Raw genomic sequence first — 26,803 nt, 5'->3', positions numbered from 1 at the left:
ATAAAGCCTGGATGGTCAGGCACAACATTCAAGGTCAAGCCCTTTTAGGGACATAAGGCCTGGACAGGCAGGCACAGCATTCGAGGACAGAGGTCAAGCTCTCATATAGGGCGTAAGACCTGGATGGACAGCACAGAATTAAAGATCAAGCCCTTTTAGGAATGTAAGGCCTGGACGGACAGGCACAGCATTAGAGGTCAAGCCCTCATAGGGACATAAGGTCTGGATAGAAAGGCACAGCATTTGAGGTCAAGCCCTTGTAGGAACATAAGGCCTGGATGGACAGGCACAGCATTAGAGGATAGAGGTCAAGCCCTCATAGGGGCATAAGACCCGGACGGACAGGCACAGCATTAGAGGTCAAGCCCTTTTAGGGACGTAAGGCCTGGATGGTCAGGCAGAGCATTAGAGGATAGGAGTCAAGCCTTTGTAGGGACAGAAGGCCTGGGCGGACAGGCACAACATTCGAGGTCAAGCCCTTTTAGGGACATAAGGCCTGGACAGACAGGCACAGCATTCAAGGATAGGAGTCAAGCCCTTGTAGGGACATAAGGCCTGGATGGACAGGCACAGCATTAGAGGATGTCCTTTCTGCAGGTATGTTGTGGTTTGATCTGTCACTTCTTCTTGAACTGGTTCACTGCCAGACGAAAATGGCATCTTTTACATTTCTGAAATATAATTCAACAGGGAAGACAGAGGATGAACTAGAGTGCAACTACCAACAGTTTTCTATAGTACTAGAAACATTACTGTTGGCACCTAAGAAAGAATTCGGGAACATGGCCCATATTATAAAGGTTATGAAAACTATTGAGCATATGAAATATGCAAGCTCCAAACATCTTAAGTCAGCTTTTTATGTTCTTACATTCAAAATGTGGATGGACAGGCACAGCATTAGAGGTCAAGCCCTTGTAGGGACGTAAGGCCTAGATGGACAGGCACAGCATTTGAGTTCAAGCCATTTTAGGGACAAGGCCTGGAAGGGCAGGCACAGCATTTGAGGTCCAACCCTTGTAGAGACGTAAAGCCTGGATTGACAGGTACAGCATTAGAAGATAGGAATCAAGCCCTTGTAGGGATGTAAGGCCTGGACGGACAGGCACAGCATTTGAGGTCAAGCCCTTTTAGGGACATAAGGCCTGGACGGACAGGCACAGCATTTGAGGTCCAACCCTTGTAGAGATGTAAAGCCTGGATGGACGGGCACAGTGTTAGAGGTCAAGTCATTTTAGGGAAATAAGGCCTGGACAGACAGGCACAGCATTTGAGATCAAGCCCTTTTAGGGACTTAAGGTCTGGACGGACAAGCAAAGCATTAGAGGTCAAGCCCCTTTAGGGACATAAGGCCTGGACAGACAGGCACAGCATTCAAGGTCAAACCCTTGTAGAGATGTAAATCCTGGAAGGACAGGCACAGCATTCGAGGATAAACATCAAGCCCTCATAGGGGCATAAAGCCTGGATAGACAGGCACAGCATTAGAGGATAGGAGTCAAGCCTTTGAGGGATATAAAGCCTGGATGGTCAGGCACAACATTCAAGGTCAAGCCCTTTTAGGGACATAAGGCCTGGACAGGCAGGCACAGCATTCGAGGACAGAGGTCAAGCTCTCATATAGGGCGTAAGACCTGGGTGGACAGCACAGAATTAAAGATCAAGCCCTTTTAGGAATGTAAGGCCTGGACGGACAGGCACAGCATTAGAGGTCAAGCCCTCATAGGGACATAAGGTCTGGATAGAAAGGCACAGCATTTGAGGTCAAGCCCTTGTAGGAACATAAGGCCTGGATGGACAGGCACAGCATTAGAGGATAGAGGTCAAGCCCTCATAGGGGCATAAGACCCGGACGGACAGGCACAGCATTAGAGGTCAAGCCCTTTTAGGGACGTAAGGCCTGGATGGTCAGGCAGAGCATTAGAGGATAGGAGTCAAGCCTTTGTAGGGACAGAAGGCCTGGGCGGACAGGCACAACATTCGAGGTCAAGCCCTTTTAGGGACATAAGGCCTGGACGGACAGGCACAGCATTAGAGGATGTCCTTTCTGCAGGTATGTTGTGGTTTGATCTGTCACTTCTTCTTGAACTGGTTCACTGCCAGACGAAAATGGCATCTTTTACATTTCTGAAATATAATTCAACAGGGAAGACAGAGGATGAACTAGAATGCAACTACCAACAGTTTTCTATAGTACTAGAAACATTACTGTTGGCACCTAAGAAAGAATTCGGGAACATGGCCCATATTATAAAGGTCATAAAACTATTGAGCATATGAACTATGCAAGCTTCAAACATCTTAAGTCAGCTTTTTATGTTCTTATATTCCAAATGTTGCAAAACAGGAAAAATAATATTCTGGAAAGAAGTGATGAACAAATACATGAAACCGAAATTAGAAATACTAGAAGTAAACTTAGACAGGCACAGAGTTTGAAGCAGGCCCTTGAAGGGATGTATGGCCTGGACAGTGGATGGACAGGCACAGTGTTTCAGGTCAGGTACATGTGCTGATATTATCTGGAGCATAGGAGGCAATTGAAGCTATTACAAGGCTTTCAATTGCTTTTATTCATCTTGCCATTCACAAGGAAAATTTGGAAACCCAAGCAAAGGCAGGTTTATTTTCAAAAATACTGTCATTTCCATCAACTCTGGTGCCAGCCTTGAGTAGTGAGGGCTCATGATATCCCCTGTCATTGAAAATACACGTTCACTGAGCACACTGGTTGGTGGACATGGCAGATATCGCTGAGCCAGTTTGGCTAGGTGTGAACAGACAGTGGACTTGTGTGCCCAATATGCCAGCGGATCTGTCTGCATGTCCTTTGTGGGCTCTGAGAGATACCTTGTCACTGACAGTCATGCTGCTGTCTCCTTTGCTTGGGTGCACTGAGAGTCACTCATGCCAGATGTGTTTTCTCGAGCCCATTCCAGAACAGATGATTTTTTATGGGCAACATGGCTTTGGCATACTGAAGTGGAGGAGGAAGTACTAGCTGTCGCTGACAGAGTGCTGCTCCTGCTTGGGCTAGTACAACTCTCTGAAATGCCCACCACTGTTTCTTCTTCTGCTTCATGCCTAATCTGTCTCTGCCTATGGCGCTCCTGATTACAGACCTTTGCTAACAGCAGGTCCTTCACAAATTTTATTTATTTTTTATTTTATTTACTTCAAAACTTTTATATGCCGACGTTCATAGGCATATCACATCAGTTTACAGATAACAGGGATAAAATATATCACAACAGAGAGGGAAATATAAAGTTACATGTAACAGGGTCTGGAAAAAACTTGGGGGGTTGAAGGAAAAAGGTCAGGTGACCTAGGCAAGAATTTTAGGAGAAAGGAACTATAGGTATAACGCTATGTACATAATATATGTGATATAAATTAACTATGTACAAAAATATCCTTCTGAGGGATGTACATGATGTTGTAGCTGTCTAGGTTTGCATAGTGTCAGTGTACACCTGTTTGAATAGCCATGTCTTGAGTCCTTTTTTAAACTTGTATGAGGATGGCTCAAGGCGGAGATAAGCGGGGAGAGAGTTCCAGAGGGAGGTACCGGCTATCAAGAAGGCTCTTTCTCTGGTGTGGGTCAGGTGAGCAGTTTTGAGGGATGGGGTGTGTAAGGTTCCAGCAAGGGTAGTTCTGGTGGGGCGCTCAGATGAACGGAAATGTGGCATTTCATCTGGCCAAGGGAAATTATGTTTGTATAATGAACTGCGTAGGATAGAGAGAGTTTTGTATTGTATACGGAAGTTGTTGGGCAGCCAGTGCAGGTCCTTTAAGATGGGGGTTATGTGGTCCCTCCTGCGGGTATTGTTTATGACACTGGCCATGGCGTTTTGCAGAATCTGGAGGGGTTTGATCGTGGAGGCGGGCAGGCCCAGGAGGAGGGCGTTGCAATAGTCCATTTTGGTTAGCATGGTTGTCTGTAGTACAGTGTGGAAATCATGAGTGTGGAGGAGGGGTTTAAGTTTTTTGAGGACATTTAGTTTGTAGAAACCCCTTTTAGGAGGGATTTGATGTGGGGCTTGTAATTAAGGTGTTGATCTATGAGGACACCTAGGTCTCTTACGAATTGCAGTGCGGGTGGCTGTGTTATGCGGTGTAGAATGTGGGGTGGAGTGGGTGATACGGTCCGGGTAGTTGGTGATAATGAGGAGTTCTGTTTTTGAGGCGTTTAGAGCTAGGAGATTCGATAGTAAGGAGTTGATGGAGGCAAGGCATGTTTCCCAGAAATGCATGGATTCGTTGAGGGATTTTTGCATGGGGATGAGGATCTGTACATCATCAGCATATAGGAAGAGGTTTAGGCCTAAGTCAGAGAGCAGATGGCATAGAGGCAGGAGATAGATGTTGAAGAGGGTGGAGGAAAGGGAAGATCCTTGAGGGATGCCTTGTGTGATGGGGATGCGTGTTGATTCGAACTTGTCGATTTTTACTAAGTATTCTCTATGATTTAGACATGAGGAGAACCAGGAGAGGGCTGTGTCAGAAATGCCTATGTCTGCTAAGCGGGTAATAAGGATTTGATGGTTGACAGTGTCGAAGGCTGCCGAGATGTCTAGGAGGGCGAGTATGTATGACTTTCCGTGATCCATGCCTCTAAGGATGGGGTCCATTATTGATAGTAATAAGGTTTCGGTATTGTGGGCTTTGCGGAACTCAAATTGAGAGGGGTGTAGAATATTATGGTCTTCTAAGAAGTCAGTAAGCTGAGTGTTGATTACTTTTTCCAGGACTTTGGAGATGAAGGGTAGGTTGGAGATGGGCCGATAATTTGCTGGGTCTGTGGGGTCAAGTGTAGGTTTTTTGAGGAGTGGTTTGACGACAGCAAGTTTAAGTGTGTCAGGGATAGTTCCACAAGTAATGGAACAGTTTATTAAGTCAGCAATGGGTTTTGCGATGGTGGAAGGGATGGAGAGGAGGGTTTTAGAAGGGATGGTGTCCGAGATATGGGTAGTTGGTTTCATCTTTTTTAGGATCGATTCGATCTCTTTGGCTGAGGTGAGGTCGAAGGACCCAAGGTTGATCTTCTTGTCATTGGGGAGAGGCGTGATGGGAGAGGGTTTGGCAGGGAAACAAAGGAGGATGTTTGTGATTTTGTTCTTAAAGTACAATGCCAGTTCTTTGCATGAGAGACAATTGGACTATAAGGCGAGTTTCCCTTTCACAAGGGGATCACAGACTGTATGTAATTGTGCTCTTCTGTTAAAGGCCCTAATCTCTCTTGCACCTGCTCCTTCAAAATGTCCGGACCATGTAGCACCTCAGCTGTCATTCCCCCTTCTTGTTTAAAGCCCTCCAAATTTTCCTCCAGAAAATTAACTATAAGGATGATGTCAGCCAAGGTGGCACTTCTGGAACTCAGCTCCTCCGTGACATCCTTGAAGGGCTGCAGAATTTTTACCAGCTGACTCATGACTAACCAATCGTGATGCCCTAGGGGATCCTGCACACCTATGTCCATTGAACCAGAAAGTTCATGAAGGGTTGCCTGCAGCTCCACTAACCTCTGCAGCATCATAAAAGTGGAATTCCACTGGGTGGTAATGTCTTGAATGAGACGCTTGTGAGGCATGTCCAAATCAGTCTGCTTTTGTTGGAGAACCTGCCCTGCCTTCACCTTTGGAAGTGCACTGTTATGTTCCTGCACTTGTGTATTAATGTATGCAGGTATTCATTCTGTTGGTGTTTGGACTCCAACCCCAGAGCTGACTTCACTACCAGGTGCAGAGTGTGTGCAAAACATCGGATATTCTGAAAGCGCTCGTCGGTTATTGCCTTAACCATGTTTGCACCATTGTCTGTGACAAAGAACCCTGCCTGAGGATTCCTGTCTCGCTGGTGTAGTTGCCAGCCCTCCAGCATCTGTCAGATGCATGCTAGAATATTGGCCGAGGTATGGGCCTCATCCGTCAGATGGGTGTGCAGAATAGCCCACCTCCACCCTAATACTTATTCACTAATAGAGCTGCTGCCTGCCCCTGCTTCAACCATGTCCCACCAGTGTGCTGTCAGGGAGAGGTAAGAGTGTGCAGCACTCATGGCAGTCCAGATATTGCAGGTGAAATGCACACTCCCCTGTGCCTTAGGTAGCAGCGCTTGGATGTGACTGCAACACTGGTTGTACAGGCTGGGGATGACCCTTCTGCTAAATGTGGTTCTAGAGGAGACTTTGTAATTTGGAATATGACCTTCAGCAAATGTTTGAAACCCACATTCTCCACTATCTGCAATCATTTCCCCAATGCTCCTGGTTACAACTTTAGAGGCTGCCTGCCTCCTACCCTGGGATAGCATTACCGCACACCACCCCATTTCCTCCATGGTGGGTTGTCGCTTCTGCCACATGGCAGGGGGCTATTGGCCTGCCACCTGACTGCTAGAAGGGGCTGAAGGAGTGGGGTGACTCTGTTCCTTTTAAACCACTTTACGCTGCCTGGAGAAAGGGGTTCCCTGACTGGTGCTGCCACCAACCCTAGATGGCAGTACTGTTGTTGGGTGTTGCCTCTTCATATGATGCGTCATGCCAAAATTAGATAGATGTCCCATTTGCTTGCCTCTGCTAATAGCCCTGCCACAATAATTACACTGAGCAAAACGCGGGTCCTCTGTCACTTTAAAGAGGCTCCAGATCGCATATTTCTTTCGTGATCCCTTCTCTATAGCCTTCGGGGTGGATGCTGGCACTGGAGCTGAAGTAGTGGGTGCACCCTGAGAAGCAATGCCAGGAGCATCAGTCACACTCTGTGCCTGCGCTGACCGCTCTTCCTCCTCATTATCAGTTTCATCTCTCCCCTGCTGCACTGAAGAGGAGGCTAAGTCAGGACTAACTAATCCTCCTAAACCTTCTTCAGCTATTACTTCTTCCATTTCTGATGATGAGAATCCCACACAAGATGATTCTTCATCAGAATCAGAAGCAAACAGTGCCTGCACTACATTGTCAATGCTAAGTTGAGTCTGCTGTTGCACTGCTGCTTTTGGGTGTCGCCATTTTGTCTGTCATGACCCAGCCTCCCCTTCCCTAACCTCCAAAATTACAGGGTCAGAAACAGGTGGTGGTGATGCATCATTTTTAAATTTTGTTGTTTTCCGGATGGAACTGCCTACCCCTCCAGAGATTTTAGATTGGAACAGGTCCCTTTTTAACCTTAATGGGGGACTGGCACTGCCTTTTGAAGTGCATCCTATGCCAGTCCCAATCACTGGACCACGTCTAGCTTTCTCTCACCTTATGGATTTAATGTCCCTGCCTACTAGGGGTTTCAATTAAAAGAATTATTTCCAAAAGAGGCCCAATGGGGATTGGGCTTCAGAGAGCACTGCTGTCCTAATAATATAATATATACATGAGTCTGCAAAAGTACCCCCAGGCCCAGCCTGGATGTACACTAAAACTGGGAATGCTATATGTATGCACACCCCAAGCTTGTAAGTACAAAAGAGGCCCACTGGGGATTTGGCTTCAGAGAGCACTACTGTCCCAATAATATATACGTGAGTCCCAATAATATATACGTGAATCTGCAAAAGTGCCCCCAGGCCCACGAGGCTCTGCCTGCATGTACACTAAAACTGGGAATGCTGTATGTGTGCACACCCCAAGCTTGAAAGTACAAAAGATAAGGGTAATGGAACAGCTCCCTATGAGGAAAGACTAAAGAGGTTAGAACTTTTCAGCTTGGAGAAGAGACGGCTGAGGGGGGATATAATAGAGGTGTTTAAAATCATGAGATGTCTAGAACTGGTAGATGTGAATCAGTTATTTACTCTTTCAGATATTAGAAAGACTAGGGGGCACTCCATGAAGTTAGCATGTGGCACATTTAAAACTAATTGGAGAAAGTTCTTTTTTACTCAATGCACAATTAAACTCTGGAATTTGTTGCCAGAGGATGTGGTTAGTGCAGTTAGTATAGCTATGTTTAAAAAAGGATTGGATAAGTTCTTGGAGGAGAAGTCCATTACCTGCTATTAATTAAGTTCACTTAGAAAATAGCCACTGCTATTACTAGCAACGGTATCATGGAATAGACTTAGTTTTTGGGTACTTGCCAGGTTCTTATGGCCTGGATTGGCCACTATTGGAAACAGGATGCTGGGCTTGATGGACCCTTGGTCTGACCCAGTATGGCATGTTCTTAAGTTATTATGTCACTGGAGATTTGGCTTCAGAGAGCACTGCTATCCCAATAATATAATATATACATGTCTGCAAAAGTGCCCCCAGGCCCACGAGGCTGGGCCTGGATGTACACTAAAACTGGGAATGCCATATGTGTGCACACACCAAGCTTGTAAGTACAAAAGAGGCCCACTGGGGATTTGGCTTCAGAGAGCACTACTGTCCCAATAATAAATATGTGCAAAAGTGCCCCCAGGCCCACGAGGCTGGGCCTGGATGTACACTAAAACTGGGAATGCTGTATGTATGCACACCCCAAGCTTGTAAGTACAAAAGAGGCCCACTGGGGATTTGGCTTCAAAGAGCACTGCTGTCCCAATAATATAATATATACGTGAGTTTGCAAAAGTGCCTCCAGGCCCACGAGGCTGGGCCTAGATGTACACTAAAACTGGGAACGCTGTATGTATGCACACCCCAAGCTTGTAAGTACAAAAGAGGTCCACTGGGGATTTGACTTCAGAGCACTGGTGTCCCAATAATATATATGTGAGTCTGCAAAACTGCCCAGTGCCCACTGATGCCCAGTGAGTGCACTGTGTGTCTTCTTGGCTTAAATAAGTACAAAGAGACAGCCTGAGTTCAATAAAAAAAACCTGCAGTTAAATAAAAAGGATGGCTTGTTTGGCACAGCAGCAAAAAGGAAGAAATATATTTTTCAATGGAAAATTCTATCAAAGTAGCAAACAATTTAATATATCTCCCACCCACAACACCCAAATCCTACTTGCAACTTACCCCAAGGAGTAAAATAAACAGAAAAACGCCACTGCTAGCAGCTTCTCTCAGTGGCACAGAGAGACCATCTCAGATCAATTAAAAAAAGTGCAGTCAAAAAAAGCATGGCATTGGCTACACTAGCTGGCTGGCAGCAGCACTGCAGCCAAATCGAACAAATATGTTTTTCAATGGAAAAGTCTATCAAAGTAGCTAGCAATTGAATACAGATTTGAGACACTCAGACTAGCTCTGAATGCAGCCACCTCCCCATACCACCTCCCCAGACCATCCCTGCCAAGAAAGTACATGGCATGCCGCATGCTTAACGTATAGATAGTGCTGCGTCATCAGGATCAGCGTCACAGAGCACTGAGTGAGAGTGGCGATTGGCTGCATTACAAAAAATGCTTAGCTCTGATAGGTTGCATTCTGGTCTCCTTGCCAACCTGTCTGACCCACTCTATGACAGGGCTGTGAGGTCACTTATGACTCACTGGAAAGGGCTGGTTTTTGCTATCTCCTATTTCAAACGGCCGCTACGAAATCACTGAGAGCCCAAAGAATGAAACTGATATGATATGTTGTATTTGTGGGGGATCGTGAGGCGTTTCACGAACCCACGAATACAATGAATAGGGACATATATGTTGCGAATAGCCAATGCGTTGCAAACGAATTCACATCCCTATTGATTTGTACACTGCAGTCTCTGCTAGCTGCATTGTACAAATCAACTCCTTTTCATCACTTATAAGTTCTAAAATTATTTAATGATGTCAATTTTACAAGGAATACCTCTGAATGTTTCTTTAACACCATCCCCCAAACTCCAACCCACCTCCCGAAAACTCACCCTGAATCAAAGTGCCCCCCTTACAATGGACCATACGTTGAGTGTCAGGCTGAGCCTTATTAAGAGTTTTTCTTTCTCTCTCCCCTTGGTAGCAAAGATATGCATGCACATTTTCTGGCCACACATACATTAATGCACGCACATCCTTCCTGGTTATTTAAAAATGTGCATAGTGTACATGGCTGTTTTTGCACAAGGCTTTTAAAATCTACCTCTTAAAATTTAATTTAAACAGAAATAGCATGGAACAGATAAATGCAACTAAAGGAAACAAAATATACTAAGAAAACAAACATCCATGTATAATTAGACCACACCTAGGAGATTATTCATTAAGAAAAACATTTCAAAAATCCATAATTATACAGTGGGCATTATTCAATAAAAAGATATTTTCTATATGTAAAGGAGTGGAAAAATCTTTTTAGAATCAGATCCAGTGAGTATAATAGATGTTGGTTTGCCTGTGAGCTGTCCCTTCAGAAATATGGTTAAATCCTTTTCATGCAATCATGAACAATAAAAGGTACTTCCAAATAAGCATTCATTAATTTTGAATGGTTACTAACTGGAACAAGAAGAAAAGTACTTCATAGGTACATTAATTGCATATCCTGTGATAGCTTGAAGCTAGAATGCTATAGGGCAGTGAGAATCCTGCAATAAAATGATGCTTTATTCGTAAAGTGGTTTAAAGTGGCTGATCAGTCAGTTTGTTAAAAAAGAACTAATTTCCTCTTCCCATGACCACCATACCTTATCAGAGCAAATAATGTTCAGACATCACTTCTGTTAGCCTACTAAAATTGATTGTAAACCACTTTAAAACATTCCTGGGAACAAGTGGAATATTGAATGCTTGAAAATAAATAAATCAATTTGCATTTTGTGTTACTTCAACATAGCAAACTGACCTTTCCTACTAGGTAAGCTGAAACATGCTTTTATATATTTTTTTTTACCAAGATGTTTAATCCTAGTGATCTGTCAATGGTCATTACATCATCATATCCTAATGGGTCAGGTGGCAGGGTGTACTGATTCTCAGATTCAAAAGAATGGGAGGCCAAGAAGGGACTTGGATCCTAACCAAAAAGTGAATAAGAAGTGATACATCAAACTGCTGGGTAGCAAAAGGAAAACTATCTCTGCTGCTTATAGAAACAGGTGTCTTCTTTTGTCAGCATGCAGAAGTCCTCCTGTCAAGCAATAGGTTTTCCATTCAGGCAAAGCATTCTTTCCTCTAGTATTATAATTTCTAAACGGAACGCTAAATGGTCAGTATAACATCTATTTCTTTTCCAAGTACCGAGTTTGTCACTGAACAAGAATGTCAAAGTCAGTCTTCGTGCAGCTGCATCTTTTCTTATGATGGTTTAATTATATTTTGAATCAAGGCAGCACAGATGAATCCTCTCTTGAAATGGCCTACAAAAAGCAAAGTGCACCCTTTAATCTGATGTGTAGGCTACATTAAAAAAATTGGATTGAAAAGGATTAGATTAGATTAGACCTTCTGGATTTAAAAATGTTAAAGCTCCATTTATGCTATAGCATAATCTCTTTCCATTCTCTGGAGCCATGCAGTTGAGTAACGGATGCTAGCAGCATATTTTTTATATTGAATTTGCTTCTTTCTTTTTTTCCCTCTTTTTCATTTTAACATCCTCATTTCATATTTGTAAAAGCAAGAAATCCTCACAGTCTGATCTAAAACCTCTCTTTGGTGAATGCAAAGGCAGGCACTTAAGCCAATGGCTTTTAAAATGATTTCATTTGTACAGAGTAAAAAATGTAAATATTAACAGCAATTTAAAAAAAATCAAATAATAGTGAGTACTTTCAAGGACTGGAATTTTTTAAAACTTTTTATGGAATCATGTATGTTTGCATTTTTACATGCAATATTTTCTACTTTTAAAGTTAATGCTCTAATCTATCATAAAACAGCAAACACTGAAATCTGATTAAAGTTTTTTTTTTTCATACAATATACTCTAAAATAAACAAAATAGAATGCACTAGATATCATTGGCAACTTAGTACAGGATTCAGTTTGAATTGTTTTTAGCGTTTTAAATTTAAGATCACAAATTGCAGCTGAAATCCAGAATAGGAGTATAATTATAAGTTCATATTAAAATAAATTAATCCAAACTTGTAACATGACTGTTAGGAGCCGCGCTCGCGGCACGCCGCGCCCGAGGGGCGCCGCTTACCAGCGCGGCAGACCGCCGCAGTTGCCCTGATGTGGTGCTGAGTCGTGGGTCCGGGGCCGCGGACCGCAGCACAACATGGCCGCGGCGTTTCGGCTCCTCTTCCTGGTTGCTGGCTCCGCCCCCCTTCAGGGACTAACATCGTTGCCTCTGATTGGCTGCTGGATACCTCCTGCATCGGGATTGGCTCTCCCCTGGTATGCCAGCTGGAAGGAGCTATTTAAAGGCAGGTCTTGCACCTCAGACCTTGCCTTGACTTCCTCTGGGCTCCTGGCTTGTTCCTGTTTGTGGTTCCTGTACTTGATTCGTGGTTTTGACTCCTGGACCGGCTTTGGTGATTTCTCTGGCTTCTGACTCCTGGACCGGATTTGGCGAATTCTCTGGCTTCTGACCCCTGGACTGGATTTGGCGAATTCTCTGGCTTCTGACCCCTGGACTGGATTTGGCGAATTCTCTGGCTTTCGACCCCTGGACTGGCTTTGGGGTATCCTGTGGCTTTCGACCATCGGACTGACTGTGGAGTTTCCTTCAACTCCCTTAATCCGAACTGTTCCACCTTTGAGTCCACGACCTGCTGGAGGCGCCAGCTCAGTTTTACTTTCCACAACCTGCTGAGGACATCCACCTTTGAGTCCACGACCTGCTGGAGGCGCCAGCTCAGCCTTACTTTCCACGACCTGCTGAGGACATCCACCTTAGAGTCCACGACCTGCTGGAGGCGCCAGCTCAGCTTTACTTTCCACAACCTGCTGAGGACATCCACCTTTGAGTCCACGACCTACTGGAAGTACCTGCATCCAGATCTCTGTGAGAGTCCTGGTCTAGGCCTCGCCAATCAGCGATCGAACATTCACTCCTCGCTGAACCAAGGGTCCACATCCCGGAAGCACAACAATGACATACAGTAACATATAGTAACATAGTAAATGATGGCAGAGAAATACCCAAATAAATGGTCCATTCAGTCTGCCCAGCAAGCTCTTACTTATTCTTGTAAAAACTGCATTTTTCTTCTTGATGTGGTATACTCTACTGTTCCCAACTACCATGTTAACTCCATTTGAATGTATGCTAATTGCATATTTTGTATGATAATTGCATATTTTGTAAACCATTATGATGGCTCTACCGAATAAAGGTATATAAAACTCTACAAATAAATAAATTAATAAATACTGTATATACAGTATAAGAAAATCATTGTATCCTGGATCGCAAACATGATTTCTGTTAATTTCATAAAGCTGAATAATCACCACTAGTAGAACTAGTCAATGAGATGAGCAGATATGAAGAAAACTTTTATTTATTGCAGTCTAGACTTTGCTAATATTGAACTTTTCTATGCTATTGTGTAAATCATGTACTATATGTATGCAGAATACACATTAAAAATGGAAGGGTAAAAAATATGACACCAATAATCATTTTGGTAGATATAAAGGGGTGTGCTCCAATAAGTTTGTAAAGTTCAAGCAAAGAGATGTAGAAGAATATGCAGATTGATTTAATTAGTTGAACCATCTTTGTATTTTAGTTCAAGTAAAGAACCAAAACGTATTGGAATATACCTCTTTAAATGCACAATATATACATACTTGTGATATATATTCCAAAGTTTTATGCCTAGTATTATTTTAGTTACATTTTTATTGCAATCATGGCATATAAATAAATTTAGAAAACCTTAGGAGTCTATTTATGATACCATATTGGTACTAAGATAGATCTTAACATTTCTTAGATCATTAATGTATAATAAAAGCTCAAATTTAACACTTCTTCACATGCTATATGCAAATGAGTTTATTATCATGCTAAATGCTGATAAAGAGCTCATTGGTATGTTAAAGTGGTTTGCATAAGCTGTGTTAGTTATGCCCATGAGTGAAAGTTAACTACAGAGTCTCCGAGATCCAAGGTCTGGTATAAGTCATCCACTAAGCTCACTAAAGCTTTCTCTGGGCTGTTACTCTACTGAATCCTGATTAGAAAGAATCAAGTATGTGTGAATTTTGTAAAAATTCTTGCAATTGGACAATTTCTACCCTGTCAGTAACCTTACCAAAAATTAAAGAATTTTCATTTTCAGAATTTTTAAGCTTACCGGGTCATTCATAAAAATGCATTATGGAGTTAATGCAAACAATAACGTGTGCGTAATGCTATACACATGAGATAAGAATTGTAATGCACGCACAGCGTGAATGCACATTGTTGAGAGGGGAGGGATTGGGAAAGAGTTTGGGCGGGATTTAGATAAATGAGGGGGCAACATTAAGAAAGGTGGAAAGAAGGCAAAACAATTACCAGCATGGTTAAAAGGGGAGGTGAAAGAAGCTATTTTAGCCAAAAGATCTTCATTCAAAAATTGGAAGAAGGATCCAACAGAAGAAAATAGGGTAAAGCATAAACATTGGCAAGTTAAATGTAAGATAGGGGTGTGCATTCGTTTTGAACTTAAATGTAAAACGCTTTTTTTTTTTTTAACTTAAAAAAGTGATGAGGCGAAAACGATTGGATTTCCAACTTATTCAACATAGCTATGATGAATACGTTGGAAATCGCGATTGTTGATCCAAAATAAAAATTTAAACCCCTCACCTTCCTTAATCCCCCCCCAAAGACTTACCACAACTCCCTGGTGGTCCAGCGAGGAGTCAGGACGCCATTTCTGAACTCCTTTGCGAGGAGCACGTGATGTCGGCGCCACGTCGGAGTGACGCGGCGTCACGTGATTCCCCGCGGGTTCGCTCCGGGACCCTCGTTCGACCCAAAAGGAACTTTTGGCCAGCTTGGGGGTGTCAGGAGGCCCCCCCAAGCTGGCCAAAAGTTCCGTTTGGGTCGAACGAGGGTCCCGGAGCGAACCCAAGGGGAATCACGTGACATCGGCGCCACGTCGGAGTGACGCGGCGTCACGTGATTCCCCGCGGGTTCGCTCCGGGACCCTCGTTCGACCCAAAAGGAACTTTTGGCCAGCTTGGGGGGGCCTCCTGACACCCCCAAGCTGGCCAAAAGTTCCTTTTGGGTCGAACGAGGGTCCCGGAGCAAACACGCGGGGAATCACGTGACGCCGCGTCACTCCGACGTCACGCCGACGTCACGTGCTCCTCGCAAAGGAGTTCAGAAATGGCGTCCAGACCCCGCTGGACCACCAGGGAGTTTTGGTATGTCTTGGGGGGGGGGATTAAGGAGGGTGAGGGGTTTAAATTTTTATTTGCACATATGGACATAGACTCAACTTATGGAATTCTCCATATGTCCATATTGACCGCAAATGACCCCCCCTTTCGACTTATGGACTTATGAACATAAACTTTTGGTCTGCACATCCCTAATGTAAGACATTGATAAGACAGGCTAAGAGAGAATTTGAAAAGAAGTTGGCTGTAGAGGCAAAAACTCACAGTAAAAACTTTTTTAAATATATCCGAAGCAGAAAGCCTGTGAGGGAGTCAGTTGGACCGTTAGATGATCGAGGGGTTAAAGGGGCACTTAGAGAAGATAAGGCCATCGCGGAAAGATTAAATGATTTCTTTGCTTCGGTGTTTACTGAAGAGGATGTTGGGGAGGTACCCGTAATGGAGAAGGTTTTCATGGGTAATGATTCAGATGGACTGAATCAAATCACGGTGAACCTAGAAGATGTGGTAGGCCTGATTGACAAACTGAAGAGTAGTAAATCACCTGGACCGGATGGAAAACACCCCAGAGTTCTGAAGGAACTAAAAAATGAAATTTCAGACCTATTAGTAAAAATTTGTAACTTATCATTAAAATCATCCATTGTACCTGAAGACTGGAGGATAGAAAATGTAACCCCAATATTTAAAAAGGGCTCCAGGGGCGATCCGGGAAACTACAGACCGGTTAGCCTGACTTCAGTGCCAGGAAAAATAGTGGAAAGTGTTCTAAACATCAAAATCACAGAACATATAGAAAGACATGGTTTAATGGAACAAAGTCAGCATGGCTTTACCCAGGGCAAGTCTTGCCTCACAAATCTGCTTCACTTTTTTGAAGGAGTTAATAAACATGTGGATAAAGGTGAACCGGTAGATATAGTATACTTGGATTTTCAGAAGGCGTTTGACAAAGTTCCTCATGAGAGGCTTCTAGGAAAAGTAAAAAATCATGGGATAGGTGGCGATGTCCTTTCGTGGATTGCAAACTGGCTAAAAGACAGGAAACAGAGAGTAGGATTAAATGGGCAATTTTCTCAGTGGAAGGGAGTGGACAGTGGAGTGCCTCAGGGATCTGTATTGGGACCCTTACTTTTCAATATATTTATAAATGATCTGGAAAGAAATACGACGAGTGAGATAATCAAATTTGCAGATGACACAAAATTGTTCAGAGTAGTTAAATCACAAGCAGATTGTGATAAATTGCAGGAAGACCTTGTGAGACTGGAAAATTGGGCATCCAAATGGCAGATGAAATTTAATGTGGATAAGTGCAAGGTGATGCATATAGGGAAAAATAACCCATGCTATAATTACACAATGTTGGGTTCCATATTAGGTGCTACAACCCAAGAAAGAGATCTAGGCGTCATAGTGGATAACACATTGAAATCGTCAGTACAGTGTGCTGCGGCAGTCAAAAAAGAACACAGAATGTTGGGAATTATTAGAAAGGGAATGGTGAATAAAACGGAAAATGTCATAATGCCTCTGTATCGCTCCATGGTGAGACCGCACTTTGAATACTGTGTACAATTCTGGTCGCCGCATCTCAAAAAAGATATAATTGCGATGGAGAAGGTACAGAGAAGGGCTACCAAAATGATAAGGGGAATGGAACAACTCTCCTATGAGGAAAGACTAAAGAGGTTAGGACTTTTCAGCTTGGAGAAGAGACGACTGAGGGGGGATATGATAGAGGTGTTTAAAATCATGAGAGGTCTAGAACGGGTAGATGTGAATCGGTTATTTACTCTTTCGGATAGTAGAAAGACTAGGGGGCACTCCATGAAGTTAGCATGGGGCACATTTAAAACTAATCGGAGAAAGTTCTTTTTTACTCAACGCACAATTAGACTCTGGAATTTGTTGCCGGAGGATGTGGTTAGTGCAGTTAATATAGCTGTGTTTAAAAAAGGATTGGATAAGTTCTTGGAGGAGAAGTCCATTACCTGCTATTAAGTTCACTTAGAGAATAGCCACTGCCATTAGCAATGGTTACATGGAATAGACTTAGTTTTTGGGTACTTGCCAGGTTCTTATGGCCTGGATTGGCCACTGTTGGAAACAGGATGCTGGGCTTGATGGAAACTTGGTCTGACCCAGTATGGCATTTTCTTATGTTCTTATGTTCTTAACATTGCACCAAGTGACAGCATATCACATGCTATTGGACAGTTTTAACACTGGAAATAACTACACCTTTTTTTGTGGTGTTAGGCTGTGTGATATGCCTGAAATGACCATAACTCAATTTGTGATACATTTTTGGAATAGCATTTTGGCTATTTCTGGGCTTGGGGAAGGAGAGGAAAGAGGAGGAAAGGAGTAGAGTGGAGTGGAGAGAGAGCGTGAGCGAGCCTCTGGGGAGGGCCTCACTGTGTGCACCTATTTATTAGAGATGTGAATCGTGTGATCGATCGTCTTAACGATCGATTTTGGCTGGGGGGGGGAGGGAATCTGATCGTCGCGGTTTTGTTTTTTTTTTTAAATCGTTTAAATCATAAATCGGGGGAGGGGGGGAAAACCGGCACACTAAAACAACCCTAAAACCCACCCCGACCCTTTAAAATAAATCCCCCACCCTCCCGAACCCTCCAAAATGTTTTAAATTACCTGGGGTCCAGTGGAGGGGTCCCAGAGTGAACTTCCACTCTCGGGCCATGGCTGGTTCTTGTCCCCCGACGTCACGAGCACAGGAGATCGCTCCCGGACCCCCGCTGGACCCCCAGGGACTTTTGGCCAGCTTGGGGGGGGCCTCCTGACCCCCACAAGACTTGCCAAAAGTCCAGCGGGGGTCCGGGAGCGACCTCCTGCACTCGGGCCGTATTGCCGTATTGCAAAATGGCGCCGGCCGTACGGCCATACGGCTGGCGCCATTTTGCAATACGGCAATACGGCCATACGACCGGCGCCATTTTGCAATACGGCCCGAGTGCAGGAGGTCGCTCCCGGACCCCCGCTGGACTTTTGGCAAGTCTTGTGGGGGTCAGGAGGCCCCCCCCCAAGCTGGCCAAAAGTCCTTGGGGGTCCAGCGGGGGTCCGGGAGCGATCTCCTGCGCTCGTGACGTTGGGGGACAGGAACCAAAATGGCGCCGGTGCTACCTTTGCCCTGTCATATGACAGGGCAAAGGTAGCGCCGGCGCCATTTCTATTAACACAGCCGTGGCCCGAGAGTGGAAGATCACACTGGGACCCCCCCCCCCCCCCACTGGACCCCAGGTAATTTAAAACATTTTGGGGGGGGTTATTTTAAAGGGTCGGGGTGGGTTTTAGGGTTGTTTTAGTGTGCCGGTTTTCCCGCCCTCCCCCTTCCCTTCCCCCCTCCCCCGATTTATGATTTTTGACGATAAATCGGGGGAATTCCTATTGTATCGCGCCTTTAACGATTTTTGACGATTTAAAATATATCGGACAATATTTTAAATCGTGAAAAAATGATTCACATCCCTACTATTTATATCTTTATAGGAGGGCCATCTAATAGGTCAAGGTGAGGTGTTGGTGGTGGTTTAGGGTTTAGAGGCTAGTTTCGCATGTAGAGTGAAATGTACAAACATCACAGTACACCTTGGTGAAGATTTAACATCATTTGGAGTGAGGAAAGTCTCAGAAAGATTAAATTTTGTACTATGTTCTCTCACCCTAGCTTGATGGTATCCTGTCATAGAGTCCATCAAGCTAGGGTGAGAGAACATAGTAGAAATTGAGTGAGGAATGCTCTCCCAGAGCAAAGAGAGAGAAACCGGTGCTGCGATGGCACAGACCACCCACTGCCCACCCACCGACAAGGGAAAAAGACTGCAGTGCTGATGCTGAAGGGGTAAGCCCTGCCTAGCCTTCCTTCAGCATTTCCTCTCACCAGCCGTGGCAACGGAAGCAGCAACGGCAGCATGAGGAATGCTCCCCAGGAGCAGATAGAGAGAAGCTGGTGCCTAGACAGCATGAACTGCCCACCTACCATCTGCCCATTGACAAGGGAGAAAGATCACAGCTGTGATGCTGAAGGCACTTGTGTCGTGAGGCACACGTCCTTGGTGCACACGTGAAGGAGTACAACAAATGAACTTGCCCCTTTGTGCACCCCTTCGTGCGCACCTGAAGTACAAGCCTGAAATGCTTATACCACTAAATACTAGCCTCCTGGCTGATGTCACTAAAATAATGGAGTAAATATGCTTTATTGAAACCTTACTTGGCCAGGGCCTAAACAGAGAGCTAACAAAGAAAACTCTAAAAAAGAAGCAAAGATGGAACTCACAGCTGATGTTCTCACAGTAAGTATCAACTCTTCCTCACTCTCTTCTGCTTCATGTTTGGGTAATTGCCAGGTTCTTGTGGCCTGGTTTGGACTCAGTTGGAAAAAGGATGCTGGACTTGATGGACCCTTGGTCTGACCCAGCATGACAATTTCTTATGTTCTTAAGTTTACTATGGGCCGGATTTTAAGACATACACGCAGGCATACATTTCTGCGTGCACAGATGTACTCCCGATTTTATAACAACTCCCTGGTGGTCCAGCGGGGGTCCAGGAGCCATCTACTGCACTCATGCTGTCAACTGCCGGTATTCAAAATGGCGCCGATAGCCCCTGCGACATAGTAAGAGCAAATGCTATCGGCGCCATTTTGATTACTGGCAGCCGACGGCCTGAGTACAGGAGATCGCTCCTAATCCCCGCTGGACCACCAGGGACATTTGGCAAGTCTTTTGAGACCCTCCTGACTCCCACAAGACTTGCAAAAAGTCACTAGTGGTCCAGCGGGGGTCCTGGAGCCATCTCCTGCACCAAGGCCGTCGGCTGCCAGTATTTAAAATGGCGCCAATAGCCTTTGACCTTACTATGTCACAAGGGCTACCGGTGCCATTGGTCGGCCCCTGTCACATGGTAGGAGCACAAGATGGCACCGGCCTTCCATTGCTCCTACCATGTGACAGGGGCCGACCAATGGCATTGGTAGCCCCTGTGACATAGTAAGGTCAAAGGCTACTGGCGCCATTTTGAATACCGGCAGCCGATGGTGTGAGTGCAGTAGATGGTTCCCGGACCCCTGCTGGACCACCAGTGAGTTTTGGCAAGTCTTGGGGGGGGGTCAGGAGGGTGGGGGGTTGTAGTTAATTAAATGTTAGCCAGGAAACAAATAAGAATGGAATGCATGAACGGATTGGTTCCCCCCCCCCTTGCCGAATGCAATGTATCTGCCCCCCCCCCCCCGGATACGAATACTGAATGTAACGTATGCGGTCCCTCTGCAAATCCCTAAAAAAACATTGCTATTCAAAAACGTATATAAACTAACTTAAAAAAATTAGAACATACCAAGCCACAAAGACAAAAAGAACTAAAGATAATAACTGAAGCATGAAGAATAAATCAAACGAGAGAATGTAAGATTCTCAAAACAACCTTCTGACTAAGATGTGAAAACTATCATTTCATTTTAACTTTCCATACATTTTGCCTTAAGTACTAGAGCAATTATTAATATGTACTAGATAATTTTTCTTGATAGATATTAATGCCTGTCTTTGAATACCACCTCTGTAACCAGTCATTATGATCTATACATGGAACGACAGTATATAAAATATCTAAATAAGGAAATAAAAAAAATAAATAGACCTCCCCAAGAAGCTTACCTCACCAACATGACATCCCTATGGCCAAGGCCCTCATCATTTGGACATGATAGTTGACAATTTGCCTTGTTAGGTATAGCACAGAGCATCTGTGCTATACCTAACAAAAAACATTGCTGGTTTTTTAGAGCACCATCTTAGTAATACATAAGTTGATTGTAATTGTACATATTCTCAATTGTATATAGTTCATCTATTTTTCTCAATCTTTACTGCCTCTCCGATCCCATCCCTGTCCCCTCCCTCTCCCACTCCCCCCTTCTTCTTTTCCCCCTCCCCCCCCCTATTTTATTGTATTATTGTTTTTATTGTTTTATTGTTTTTACTGTTTTTTGTAATTTTCCTCCTTTAAGTTCACTGTAAACCGGCATGATGTGCTTCACGAATGTCGGTAAATAAAAGTTAATAAATAAATAAATCTGTGCATGGATGCATGCAACCACAAAGAGATATGCTAGTTTGTAAGGACCTGTGAATATTGTGAGAATGCAACAATATTACACAGGTGCTTTACCAAAGGCTGTAAGTGAAGGCCTGCTAGGTGAACACGCTGATATCAGCAGTAGCTCTGAAACAGCTGAGGCATTGATGTCAGGAGTGTCTTTGCAAGCCCAGGCAACAGAAAGCATCCCTAGTACAGGTATATAACTTGACATGCAGACATTTGTCAGCTATGGAATGAGGCTATAAAATGGGAACTCTTTGGCTGATACCTTTAGCTGTTTACCTGTAGCTTTAGGCTATGCCTTTAAGCTTCTGAGCTACTTGTGATTTATGGGATTTCTAGAGCTGTTGCTATCCATGTTTAAGGCCCAGCTGGAGTCCCATCATACCTATGCCACTATCTCACCTATATGTGAGGGCTAGGACAGGATCCTAGGGGAAGACCCACCAAGCCAAATGCTGCAAGCTAGGCCAAGCTATGTACACTGTGGTGACAGTCGTACATTTATTTATTTATTTGTTTTTGTATACCGATCTTCAACAGAGTCATCACATCTATTCACATATAACAAAAGAAAGAGTAATTACAATGTGAAAAGTAGAAGCAGAAATATTATACAAAATAAGGGAGAAAATTAAAGAAGACAGAAGAGAAATAATAAGAGATAATTAAGTTGAATTTAGTAAATAATTATTTTTAACATGTTGGAAAAGCTTTTTGAAAAAGCCATGTTTTTAGATCTTTCTTAAAAGTTTGTGAGGATGATACAAGTCTTAGTTCAATTGGAAGGGTGTTCCATAGTAGGGGGCCTGCTATTGAGAAAGCACGTTGTCTTGTTGAGATGAGACGGGATATTTTAGGGGATGGAGTTTCAAGGAGACCAGTGTTTGTGGAGCATAAAGTTCTTCTTGGGATTTGAAAAAGAAGTGTTGTATCCATCCAATCAGTCTTATTGTTTTATAAAGCTTTATGAATGAGAGATAGAGCCTTGTATTGAATTCTATAAAATATTGGTAACCAGTGAAGATCTTTGAGAACTGGAGTAATGTGATCTGAATTTTTGAGGTTACTGAGTAATCTTACTGCAGCATTTGGCAAAAGTTGAAGTGGTGTAATGGTAAAAGCAGACAATCCAAGAAGCATTGCGGTACAATAGTCTAATTTGAAGAATAGGAGAGCTTATAAAGCAATACAAAAGTCATGGTGGTGAAGGAGAGGTTTAATCCTTTTTAAAATTTGAAGCTTATAGAAACCTTCTTTAATGATGTTATTAATGTGTTGCTTGAAACAGAATTCTGTCTTGCAACACTTGCCTCTTTTAGACTCACTATCTGTCAGACAACATTAGCCAGCAACATGTATTTGGTCTTATTTTTAATCTGACTACAATCTTTCAGGTACAGTCTACTGTTCCATTATGGAAATGAAGCCTAAGTAGGCATACATGTTTTCTGTTACACAATGACCCAGATAGAGGAGCAGTGACTGAAAGAAAGATGATAGAGAAGAGAGCAGCTGCAAACACTCTACTGTCCCCTCTTCCATAGGGGATCTGGGGTAGATCTGGAAGTATCTCCATTGGTATACCATGGCATAGAGTGAGATTTTGGAATACACAGCAGAGCAGCACTTCATCTCCTACTTTGAGTGGGGCATACATTAAAGCTCCACCTGTTTTGTCCAAACAGCAAAATCTACTTTTGAGAACTCTAAAGATGCATTCTATGACACAGTGGGTAGAACATAAGGACTCGTTGAAACTCGTCTCCTCCAGCATGTTGGGAATAGCAAAGGGGGAGAGAACCAGGTCCTGCAACCATATCCTGAATCTCCTGTGGCAAAGACAGAATGGCGGCATAAATCACACCACAGTCACTTTGACATCTTTCTGCCAAAGCACCACATGCTATAAAAGAGTAGAAGCTAGCCTATAGCTTAGCCTTAAAAGCCTATTTCTGCACCCTAGGTATATGCCATCTTTTCTGGAACACTATATTTATTTTAGGTTTTTATATTCTACTTTTCAGCACTTCAAAGCAGATTAAATTCAGGTACTGTAAATATTTCCCTATCCCCAGAAGGCTTGAAATCTAAATTTGCACCTGAGGCAAAGGAGGGTAAAGTGACTTGCCCAAGGTCACAAAGAGCAACAGGGGGACTTAAATCCTGGCCTCCCCAGATTGTAGCCAGCTGCTCTAACCACTAGGCTACTCCTCTACTCCATATACACACACCCATTCCAGGCAGCAGTCTACTGACACATACATATACCCATCAAGGCAGTCTCCCATTGACATACCCACTCAATCTAGTCAGCTTCCTATTCACTCACATACATATAAAGACCAGGCAGTCAGGGTCCATGTGTCATTCCTCCTTCGCTACTGCCAGCCTGTTCCTTCTTTGCAGAAAAAAGTCATTCTGCAGCTCCTTTTCTTGTGCTGGCACCATGGTAATTCACATTTGCGGTGCTAGCACTTCCTATATTCTCATCTCACAAGAATACAGGAAGTTCTAGCACTGTGAGTGTTCAATACTGTGGGGCCAGCACCAGAGGAGGAACTGCCACGTGGGCTTCCTCTGCTGTGGCCTTGCTTAAGCTAGCAGTGGGATCGGGTCCACCGGCAGCACCACTGACCTCCTTCTTCCACCACTAGTGGGATTGGGTCCACCAGCGGCATCATGGGCCTCCTCTTCTTCTGCTGCCAGTGGGATCGGGCCAACCCGTGGCACCACGGACCTCCTTATTCTGCTACCGGTGGGATTATGTTCACTGGTGCCATCATGGTCCTCATTCTGCTCCTAACGCTGCTTCATCAGGTGTGCCGCCCTGTGCAATTGCATGGTTTGCACACCCAGTGGCGCTGGGCCTGAGTATGTCCTCCATAGATACCAAATTTTTTCTGCCTTGACACAATGAATATGCTAGGCCCAAAAATGTACTGACCACTGCTTCTGCTCTACCTGTGTAATGGGCAAGACAAACTGTGCCTGACATCCTGGCTGACCCAATATTAACAGGCCACACCTGATCTGCAAGTACCAGCAGTGGGGACACATAAAGATTGTGATTCACCTGTGAGATTTCTACTGGACCAAATGGGAGGCCTGGAAAAGAGCACATTTTACAGTGAGCCTGTAGAAAGTGTGTAGTGGCTGCTCACACACCAAGCTTTATGGCAGGTGCATTGTTTGTGTTATGGTTAAGCGGTGTTTGGGTGGATTCTTGGGTACTGTGGCAGATGACCACGCCCACAGGGAGGAGCCCCGTGAGGCGCCACAGTACTGGGCTAAACGCAGGACGCACAAACACAGAGTTAGTTCTTTATTATACAGCTTGAAGTGTACCACCAGAGGTGGCAGTAGTGAGGTAGTCTGGATGTAGCAGTCTCAGGACCCTCGGCAGAGGGAACCCTTGTCACCCCGTTGGTATAGGGGAATTCCAGTGTAGATTTCCCAGTAATGCAGTACTGTGGTTGTGATAGACAGAGTTAGATTACTCACTAGATGTTTGCTGTAGGTATGCAATTCCACCAAATTGAAGAAGATGGTACAGACACCGAGGCAGGGAGAGCAGGCCCTCGAGGAGCGAGTACCTGATCCCTGTAAGGCACCTGAAATAAAGCAGAGGGCCCCCGAGGAGCAGGTACCCAGGTTAGCAATTACCCCGAAGGGCAGAGAGAAAGCTTCCAGCGGTAGCATGGAAGCGGCAGAGAAGCTCAGACTGGCCAAGGCCAAGTCCTTGCTAACTCAATTAGCTAGCAACGTAGTACAGGCTATATACCTGGATGGTATGACATCAGTAGAGGGGAACGCCCCCGAGGTTGGCGCCATTGCTGGAATAAAGATGTGGGTGGCGTGCGTGCGTGCGCGCGCGCGCACGCTTGTAGGACCTTGGGAGGAGCATGATGGGATGCAGCACCATAGCCATTCCAGGGACGCCAGAAAGGTCAGCTTGTAGATGCAGTGGCAGCCATTTTCTCTAGGGATGCGGAAGGAGCCATGAACAAGGTGAGGCAATCGGGGCGAAGCCGTCTAGCACCGACGGTCGCAACAGTTTGGCTTTGCAAGATTAGCAGGCCTCTTGCTCATGGAGAAAGAAAGCCAGGCTGCGGTGCAAGGGCCTGCACACCTAATTGTACAAGCCATTTGTCATGTCAACGACGCTGTTACATCCCCTACAAGCCCCCCTATATCCATGCCATTTGCTTCAAACACATAGCCAGAGATGGAATAGAGAAAGAAGCATCTGTCTTACCTACGAGCCAACCGTCACCGTAGAGGCCATCCTCAAAATTTTCAAAGAGGCCTGAATGCCTAAGTATAAAGGAATCATGTGCATCTCCCGAGTACCTGGTTACCACATCAAGGATGCACATTCAAGCGTCACAGACCACTTGCACTTGATGGAGAGGAAGACTTTTCTGTAGCTCCCAGAACATTGGGAAAGTTAGCGATGACATAAAAGCCTCTTTTCAATTCCATCAAGTCCTGCCTGTCCCGAGGAAGTGCTATGTGGCAATTCATGTGGTCAGATACAGTTGTTATGACCTGGTCTAGACAGTGGAAAACAAGGGGTTTGGGACATTCCCTCCACAACCTCTACTGTCATTTGGTAGGACCCACTTGCCATGAAATGCAGGGTGATCAATAGTTTGGTGAGGTCCTGCACAGCATGGGACCTTTCCATGACCAGATCCAAATCCCCTTTGATTTCTTCATATTATTCCGGGATAGCCTGAGAGCTGAGGTGATACTTGCTAACCACATATCCTCTGGCATGCCCAGCAATGAAGCTCATGGAGGAAAGATGTGCTCCCTGTATCTTCTCCCCTATGCCCACCAGCGTGCCAGTCACTGCCATGGCCCACGACCCTCTCCCACAAACATTATGGGTTTAGGATCATAGGCCAGCTAAGAACAGATGGTTTTATTGGCCCAGAAGGGCCTGGTAGGTGTGTCTGATAAAATACCTCTTTTTATCACTAGCAATAATGGCAGCGATAATAGCCATGATCTGTGGTAATGGCCGCGGATGCGCACTAAAAATTTTTTCCCTTAGTACCACATAAAAAAAAGGTGTAGTTATTTCTGACATTAAATCCCATGTTAGTCTGTGATATTCTGTCACAGAATATTGGCAGTACACCTTAATTTGCATTAACTCCCACTTTCATACTAAAATTAAAATTTGCATGCTAGCTTACGTGTGCAATGCGCATTAGACCCCATTTAACACACATTCAGGCTCTAACACAATTTGATGAATAACCCAGTAAGTTAGGAATTGAAAGGTGGGCAGGTGAATAGGAAAGTTACCCAGATATACAGCAGCACATCCAGATAAATTTGCCACTGAATATATCCAGCAAATTTACTCAGATAAAGTTATCCAGATAACTTTAGGGCAGGTATATTTCCAAGCACAGTTACCTAATTAAATTTATCCTAGGTAGTGCTGAACAGCATTTCTTACTAATTACATTTAACCACACCCCACAACACCTTCAGAACTGCTTCATTTTATCCAGCTAAATTA

The sequence above is a fragment of the Rhinatrema bivittatum genome, chromosome 1, assembly GCF_901001135.1.
Source record: "Rhinatrema bivittatum chromosome 1, aRhiBiv1.1, whole genome shotgun sequence".
Taxonomy (NCBI): domain Eukaryota; kingdom Metazoa; phylum Chordata; class Amphibia; order Gymnophiona; family Rhinatrematidae; genus Rhinatrema; species Rhinatrema bivittatum.
Note: the sequence above shows the minus strand (reverse complement) of the source record.